This window comes from Ictidomys tridecemlineatus, chromosome 5, assembly GCF_052094955.1.
Source record: "Ictidomys tridecemlineatus isolate mIctTri1 chromosome 5, mIctTri1.hap1, whole genome shotgun sequence".
Taxonomy (NCBI): Eukaryota; Metazoa; Chordata; class Mammalia; order Rodentia; family Sciuridae; genus Ictidomys; species Ictidomys tridecemlineatus.
Window position 1 is genome coordinate 22,188,829 of NC_135481.1, and position 8,064 is coordinate 22,196,892.

Consider the following 8,064-nt stretch of genomic DNA (forward strand, 5'->3'; position numbering starts at 1 on the left):
TGGGTTCAATCCCAGGTTCCAAAATCAAAACCAAAAGAAACCCAAACAAACTAAAAACCAAACAAAAAACAAAAAAACAAAAACAATAACAAAAAGAATTTTAAGAAAAAGTTAGGTTTCTTATCTATTTGTATTTGTGGGGTTTCTTCTAGAGATGGAAGGCAGGGGAAACTGAAGCAGGTAATCGGTGGGTGTGTTCTCCTGCTAAGCAACAAGAACTCAAATTGATAAGTCTTAAAAAAATATTTTGTTCAAACCAAATGCCTCTTTACCCCTCTGTCTGACTGGTTTGGGGGAATAAATCCAGACGAGCCTGTTTGCCCCTACCTTCCCTGGCACTTGGCTTTCCCGATTCCCAGAAACCCCCTTGGTTCTTTCCATGTCCTGATCCATGCTGGTATCCTTGCTGGCCCCTTTCCTAGATTTTGACTTTAGTACCCTCTTGAGGTCACACTGCCCCCGACACTCAGATATCAGGTAAAAAAATACTGATCCACCTTCTAGGGTGGTTGAACTTATTTGTCTAAAGTCAAATATATGCCAGAATCAATAAACTAGTGGCTTTTCTATGACTAAATTTTCCAACATCTTGTCTTCTGCTATTCTGACCAACATGCAGTGGGCACTCCCCTTACTCTCTATAAATCTCTTGATTAAAAAGACATGATATTTGGACGCCTCCTAGTTACTCTGATCACGCTGGGTGACCTAAATCTCCATTTGGCGGCAAGCATGAGTAGCCCAATCTACAATTGCTTGAACCCACACCAAATCACAAAACTTCTGGAGAAGGTGCCTTACCATTTCTTCATCATGGATTCCTTGCCTATTGCCACAGAGAACTATGGTGCAAATTCTCCTGAGACCCAGATTGCTTTATGCTAAGAGAGTGGGCAGTACATTTCTGTAGTATTTAAGGTATTGGCATAATCCTAAAATCAACACCCCCAATCTCGTCTGCTATTTATCTTACCACTCTTCCCAATTTTGGGAAGAAGCTTCTAATATCTACTCTTCTTTCTCAATATGTTTTATAAGAATATTTCTACAGTCATCAAGCATTTCAACTTGAACAGACTCTTTGTAGGACTTTTGACCCTTCTTTAATGTTTCCTTCCTGAGGAAAAGATATTTACTAGGGAAGGATAAAAGGCACATCATACTTTAGGTGGGAGAATTTGTGTGTGTGTGTATTTCAGAAGATATTCTAGTCAAATAATGTTATGGTTTGGATTCGAAGTGTCCCCCAAAAGCTCATGTGTGAGACAATGCAAGAATGTTCAAAGAAGAAATGATTGAGTTAAAAAAGCCTTAACCCAATTAGTGAATTAATCACCTGATAGGATTAACTGAGTGGTAAGTGAAGGTAGGTAGGGTGTGGCTAGAGGAGATGGGTCCCTTAGGATGTGGCTTTGTCCCTTAGGGTATATATTTGTATCTGGTTAGTGGAGTCTCGCTCTCTGCTTCTGATCATCATGTGAGCTGCTTCCCTCTGTCACTCTTCCTCCATGATGTTCTACTCACTTTGAGCCCCCAGGAATATAGCCTGCTTCTAGGGATGGAAACCTCTGAAACTGTGAGCCCTTAAATAAACTTTTCCTCCCCTAAAATTGTTCTGGTCAGATCTTTTAGTCATAGCAGTGAAAACGCTGACTGAAACAAACATCTAATAGAAAAATAACAACAATCTATGATAGATTTAATTTCCTATGATACTGTTTATCACTTTAGTTCCATTTGAAGGAAAGGATGGAGTGATTACATTTGAATTTACAAGGGCATGGAGAGGGGAAATTGAGGAAATTTGTTGTATCAATTTACAACGGAAAACAGTGTTTTATCCTAAATGTGTGTTTGCAAAGTCAAAATTGCCCCTCCTTTAACTTGCCCCCACCTTTTCCAGTTCTGTTCTATAATTTTGTGAACAAATTTGTTTATACTGTCTCTGTTTTTTTATAACCTTGACTCTTTGGTCAATTCCCCTTTTATCCTCCATCTTCTCAATCTCAAGCTTCCTAAGATTTTCGGGTTTCTAGGCACCCCACCCTTTCCCTCACTCCAATCACCCTTCTCAGGAACTTCCTAGTTCTCAACCTTTCTTGAAGGATTTCCTGTTGGGATTTCCAGGTGACAGACACTAAACTTCCTTGCTGGTCTTGAGTTTGTCCTTTGAGGTATAAGCCCAACAAACAATCTAAGCATCCTTCTTGAAGAATCAAGAAGGACAGGAGCTATAAATGATCATCATATCTTTGGAGCAAAGGTTTTCAGGAAGAGATTTCATAAATCCTTCACGTTCTCATAGCATTGCGGTCAGACATTGGAACAAAGGGCTTTGGGGAAAGGATTTTTACCTGAGCCATCTAATGGAGAAAGGCTGATAATATCAGTGCTTTTCTGGGCTTGTGCCTTGATCCATGCCTGAGCAGCCACCAGGAGGAGGCTTGGAGTGTGTCGTTCTGCATTCTTCTTTGTTTATTTGGTCTAAGTTCATACAGAACCAGGATTGGGATTGGACTGCTGCTTTAAGCCTTCTTCTTATTCAGTAGCCCAAGATATGTACAAGTAGGATATTTTATTCACCTGAGACAGAAAAAGCATATTGCTTCTGGGAATGGATCAAGAGTCTGACTTTTAAAATAAGTCTATTTTAAAACCTCAACTTGATCCACAAACTTTCTTGGTCAAGGGAAAAGTAGCCAGCAAGCAGTGCTTGGTTTAAATTGGAGAGAGAAAGAGCCCAGTCTTTGCTTGGAGTGTTTAGTGATAACTAATCCTTTTCTTTCCTCCAAGCTCTCCAAGCTTCCTTCAATTAGTGTCAATGTGTTAATGGATGTGATTCCCATTATAGACAACACTGATAGTAACATTGCTGGGACTGAACCTAATGGTTTCTGTAACATGTTTAATTTCTGATGTTGCTGTTAAATGTTGAGGAAAATTAGTCACATTTAGAACCATCTGTTTCCAAAAGTGGTTAAAGTGTGGATTGCCTCTTGACTAGCCATTATGTCCCTTATGAAAATAGTTGTGTCGTGAAATGATTCTTTTTATTCTCTTTCTTTGTTTTCTCTGATAAATACACATTTGCTCCTAGAGAACAGGGATTAAGAACATCAAAGGATGTTCTTCAGGTGTCTGGGCCATCATACATGTAAAAAGAATCTAAATTCTTTGCTTTCTGTTCAATCCCAATATACCTTATCTTCCCTTTAGATGCAGTGACAGGTTAGAAAGCACAGGGATGATGAAGATGTACAAAATCCTTAAGGGTAATAAGTGCTGGAGGGCTGGAGATGTGGCTCAAGCGGTAGCACGCTCACCTGGCATGCGTGCGGCCCGGGTTCGATCCTCAGCACCACATACCAACAAAGATGTTGTGTCCGCCGAGAACTAAAAAATAAATATTAAAAAAAATTCTCTCTCTCTCTCTCCTCTCTCACTCTCTCTTAAAAAAAAAATAAGTGCTGGATGCTTAACAAAAGGTACAGAGTGAATTGGAAGGACTCCAACTAGACATTTTATTTCCTGGGTTGCTGGAGTGGAGGGAATGAAAAGAGGTGCAGGGGGACAGTGGAAATGGTCCCTTAAACAAATGTATGCCTTCACAAGAGGGAAAAAGAGTTTTAAAGATAGCAACCAACTAATTGGGTCAGTATTTCTCTCTATTTTTATCTTCAGAGTAAGTATGTTTAACAAGTGGGCATAAAACTTACCTATGATTGTCTAAAACACTTACTCAACAGATCAAAATCCTGAAAAGCTCACCAAGAATATTTGTTAGGGTCTTTAAAAATGTTCACTTTTCTTTAAAAACAACTAAAATCACCCATTCTGGGTTGAGAGTTGTGTTTTATTTTTGAATGATCACTGGGATCTTTGCAGTTTTCTAATTTTGCATGACTAACTGGATTGTTTTTGTAAAAAAAAAAATCTGACTCAAGTTTTTTTTTTTTTTTTTCTCTTTGGAGTGGCACTGGATATGTACCCTTATCCCTTAAAGTGAAGCAGCTGGAAACCCTGCCCACAGCCATTATACACTGGGAAGATCTACCCACTTCACTGCCTGTCTACTCAGTAACACTATTCCTACTTGTTAATTCAAGTTAAAAAACAAACAAAAACAAAAAATGCAAACCCTGCTTTGAACAGAAGTTTTTAAAAGAAGGAGAAAGGGAGAGTACTTTTTTAAAAAAATTTTTATTGTTGGTTGTTCAAAACATTACATAGTTCTTGATATATCATATTTCACACTTTGATTCAAGAGGGTTATGAACTCCCATTTTTACCCCGTATACAGATTGCAGAATCACATCGGTTACACATCCACTGATTTACATATTGCCATACGAGTGTCTGTTGTATTCTGCTGCCTTTCCTATCCTCTACTATCCCCCCTCCCTCCCCTCCCCTCCCATCTTCTCTCTCTACCCCATCTACTGTAATTCATTTCTCCCCCTTGTTTTTTTCCCCTTTCCCCTCACTTCCTCTTGTATGTAATTTTGTAAAACCATGAGGGTCTCCTTCCATTTCCATGCAATTTCTCTTCTCTCTCCCTTTCCCTCCCACCTCTCGACCCTGTTTAATGTTAATCTTCTTCTCATGCTCTTCCTCCCTACTCTGTTCTTAGTTGCTCTCCTTATATCAAAGAAGACATTTGGCATTTGTTTTTTAGGGATTGGCTAGCTTCACTTAGCATAATCTGCTCTAATGCCATCCATTTCCCTGCAAATTCCATGATTTTGTCATTTTTTAATGCAGAATAATACTCCATTGTGTATAAATTCTACATTTTTTAATCCATTCATCTATTGAAGGGCATCTAGGTTGGTTCCACAGTCTAGCTATTGTGAATTGTGCTGCTATGAACATTGATGTAGCAGTGTCCCTGTAGTATGCTCTTTTTAGGTCTTGAAACCCCAAATCAACTATTTATTGAAGCTATATTGAAAGTTTTGCTTTTCCCTAAGTTAAAAGGTTAAATAATACAGATGTGAGAGGAGATGTTTAAGAAAACCTGTATTATAAGTTGATCTTGACTTCCATATTTGCAAAGCAACAAAATATGAGAATGAGACTTAATTCACTGTAGTAAAATCAAAGTTGCTGTATGTCATCAAGAGTGACAGCAGGTAGGATTGCTTGAGTCTAGGTGACATTAAGCTGTGGATAGTCAATGAATGAATAGGTTAGTCCTCCTATTGGTAGGTGATTTCTCTTCCACTACTTATATCTACTAGGAGGTAAAGAATTGGTTATCTTCTGAAACTATGCTTTGATCTGTTGACCAGGGGTAGGAAATATCTAATTTTTTGGCATTTTGAAAATTAAGGAACTTAGTTACTGTGCAGTTCTCCTTTCTAAAAACTTCTCCAAAAATGAGAAGTTTCTCCTTTTTCCATAGGTGGGCAAGTGTCTGGATTGGTCTCTACTGATGAATTTTGAAGTGGGTTGTCAACAACTATTTCAATAATCCTGCATGACAATAACTTCTAAATGATGTTTTTCTCCTATTAGAACAATAGAATTGTTTGCAAAATTTCAAAATGGTAGTTTTTTATGGTACAGTTTATAGTGCAAAATGTGAACTGAAACACCTGATTTAGGCGCTGTGGAAATGAAATGATCTGTGCTTACATGATATGAAAAGTTCAGCAAAGGGAACTTTTGATTTGTTGTGGTAGGGTATAATGGAGGCTCAAACCACTAGCTGTTTCTAGACTCTGTAGGAAGGTAGTCAGGAGTTGCTTCCAAGAGGATGGATGGGATTAGCCTCACTCATAGTCTATTGTATTCTTCTAAATACCTCCTAACCCTCTCTTCTCACCCTTTTCCTCCTATTCACAGCCAAATCGGCCGGTACATGGCAATTATTTTTTCATGCCTTGTTCAAATAAACCTTTGCTTGGAATTTTAACACTATATATATATTTTTCTAAAAATTTAACATAAACATTAAAAAAGGGAGATAGAGGATGGAATATTTTTCTCCTCTGTAATATTTACTTTACATAAGGAAAATTTACAGTGCAAGAGAAATGTAACAGTATTATTTTCTGTTACTTTGTCAGGTGGAAGCCCTTTAGGCAGGTGACTAGGGTTTTCTACTATTTGTGAAATGGTTGATGAGATGGACACTAGCAATTTTGATGATTAACTAGTGAAGAAGTGGTCAAAAGAATTATTTGCCCATCTAGGAACATTTGTACAAGAAAGGGCTTTAAAACTAACCTATTTTAGTAACATAGGAGATGACTTTTTTGGGGGGTGTCTATTGTTTATTTTTTATTCATTTATTCACTCCTTCCATAAATATTCTATTCCCACCAAGGGTTGGCTCTGTATGAGCCACTAGAGACACAGTGGTGAACCTTTCAGATATGGAGCTGGTAAAACTAAAAATTACTGAAATAATGAATTTCAACAGTGAATAAAGTGTAAGGGAGAAGCACAGTATGCTGTGTGCACATTCTTAGGGATACCTATTAAAAATGATTGGATTATTGTGTGGGAGTTGCATTTCGTCTTGTTAAGCAGCTATCAAAACACATAAATTAACAAGTATTATGAAAACATCTCCAGAGAAACATTTGTACAGGGAAACAGAGTTGTGTGTCCAGAGAACACAGGATGGGAACTTTTGTAGGAAGTCCTTATAGTGTAGAATGGTAACTCAGGAGGATTATGCCACCCATTATTTTTAAAGTGGTAGCCATCCCTCTGGAAAATGAATTTGCATTACTTTATGAGGACTATCAGTTTCTTGTGGTCCATCAGTACTCATGATAAAGTTTTCCAAGGTCTTTTATAAGAGAGAACATTTTTGGTTGGGGAGCATAGAAGCAGGCTGAGTATATCTACTCCCTGATACCAACATGTACTACCAAGAAGCACATGAAAAGACACGTGCAGTCTATTCAGGGAACTGTAAGTGCTTTGAAATGACTGAGGAAAAATGTAAGATATTAGGGGTGAGGGCTGTGGTAGGTGAGATGGCAAGGTCAGATTAGGGGACCTTTCAAGTTATATTTAAATTTCATATTGTAGGTAATAGGAGTTGTAGTTGATGGGATTGGGCTTCAAAAAACTCCAGAAAACCTAAATAAATGGATTTTCAAATAAATGTTGGGGGTACCAAATATCTTTAGTCAGATTTACATTGTGTTACTATGAATTGTTTTTGTAATTCACTTATTTGAACAAATTTATTTGACAGGCTTTTACATGCATCCCCACTAGATCTTAGTTTGTTAATTTTAATGTTTATTTCTTGCTGAATGTTCATTCTGACCTCCACAGACTTGCCTTTCTGTCTTTGCAACACCAGAAAATTGGTCAAGATAACTTGTTTGTCTTTATCTGGTCTGAGAGAGCTGCAGAAGGAGCCAGGGCCAAGCAGGGAGCTTGGCGTGCGCTCTGGAGGTCTCTCTGCAGGCTGACCTTCCTCCATTAATAAGGCATTCAGCTCTATTTGAGCTCCTATAAGTATGCTTTATGATGATGCCATATAACCCAGGGGCAGTTAACTAAGGAGGGAGCATGGGTTGGGGACGCCAGGATCCCTGACTGACATGGAGTGGCAGATCAGCTGCCATGAACTGAGACAGAAGAAAAGAGTGCTGGGGCTTAAAAACATTTTACGCATGCCAGAAACTGAGAACTGAAGGAGGGCAGACCATGGAAACCAGAACCTCTTTCCTGAGCTTCAGGCCTGTGTGTCCAACATGGTATGTACTGGCCATCTCCACTGAGTGTCCTCTAGGGGCCTCAAACCACACACGTTACAAATTGAACTTGCCCTTCCCCACCTCCCAGAGTGCTCTTTTCTACCTTTGTCTCTTATCAATAGTTTTGCTTCTATTCTGGCCCATCCTCAACTTTGTGGTCAGAGTGATCATTCTAATAATCTGGTTTTTGCCCCTTCCTCATTCAAAATTTGTTAATGCTTCCCTCACTATATACAGGATGAAGTGTGAACTCCACGGCATGAATGAGATTCCCCACGATCTCATCTCCCCACATCCTTCCCAGCTTTATCTGTGGCCGCCACCTTGTTGATCTATA